Raw genomic sequence first — 964 nt, 5'->3', positions numbered from 1 at the left:
TTGCCATCCACACTACATGAGATAACCCCATAGAGCTGCAAACCCTCCCGTTTCTCCCCCCCCCCCAAGCTGCAAAAGAAACTTGATTTTTCAAGTTTCATAAAAGCAAAGTTGAGTTGCAGGCATTTGACACTCATTTTACACTGCAGAAATTGTTTGTTTTAATTTTTGTATATCAGATACGTACTGTATCGCTAGAGCACAGATTTAGAAAAGTTTAGTTGTCCATTGATTTTTATCCTACAAAACGGTAAAATCTGTATCTGGATGATTTTATATGTATGTAGACAAGTAATGAAAGACAATGATTTCCTAGGATGTATAATATGGTGCGTGGAAGGAGAAGGTGGGAAGAGGAAAAGAGCTAGGGTTTGGTAGAATGAAATATGCCATACAGTGCCAGAATTACTACTTGACACTTGCTTTTTTGATAACAAGAAGATAAGAGGCAGGCAGGAAAACCCAAGTGTTGTAATGGCGCAGGCAGGAGAGGGTCTCCAAGGGGAGTAGGGGAATGGGGGTGTTATCAAGGATATGGCTGAAGGAAATTTGTCCAATGGTACCAAATATATTAGCAGACATTAGATGTCTTATTGCTAATGGAAAGTCATGCGAGGAAAAATCCCACTAGATTTTGTATGGGTTTTGATTGCTCATGGTCAGGGGTTAAATTCTCTTGAAAAGACTGCTAAGAAAATGCGAATGTGAATTTAATGAGAATTCCTGAGTTTTCCTTCATTCTGTTACTTCATACATACAGGCTTTATTAGTCTTTTTTTTATTATCCCTAGTGGTATATTGTATAAACTAAGGTCATAGGAATTATCCATTTATTGGAAATTAGTTGTCAGACAGTATACACTTAACAATCACCTTAAGAATTTTTCTCCTTTAGTTTGAGTAGGTATAGTTAAAGAAGAAATAGCCTTCAGTGCATTATGCCTAACTTGTATTTCTGAGATTC

General features: G+C 36.9%; 1 protein-coding gene across 1 annotated transcript in view; it reads left to right on the top strand.

The window, feature by feature from the left end:
* The window catches only part of LOC119593409 (translocon-associated protein subunit gamma-like), a gene marked incomplete in the record, with an annotated part of 14,641 nt that overhangs the window by 12,704 nt on the left and 973 nt on the right, over window positions 1–964 (top strand).

The sequence above is a fragment of the Penaeus monodon genome, chromosome 32 (assembly GCF_015228065.2).
Source record: "Penaeus monodon isolate SGIC_2016 chromosome 32, NSTDA_Pmon_1, whole genome shotgun sequence".
Lineage (NCBI taxonomy): Eukaryota > Metazoa > Arthropoda > Malacostraca > Decapoda > Penaeidae > Penaeus > Penaeus monodon.
This window is presented reverse-complemented; position numbering and strand designations above follow the sequence as displayed.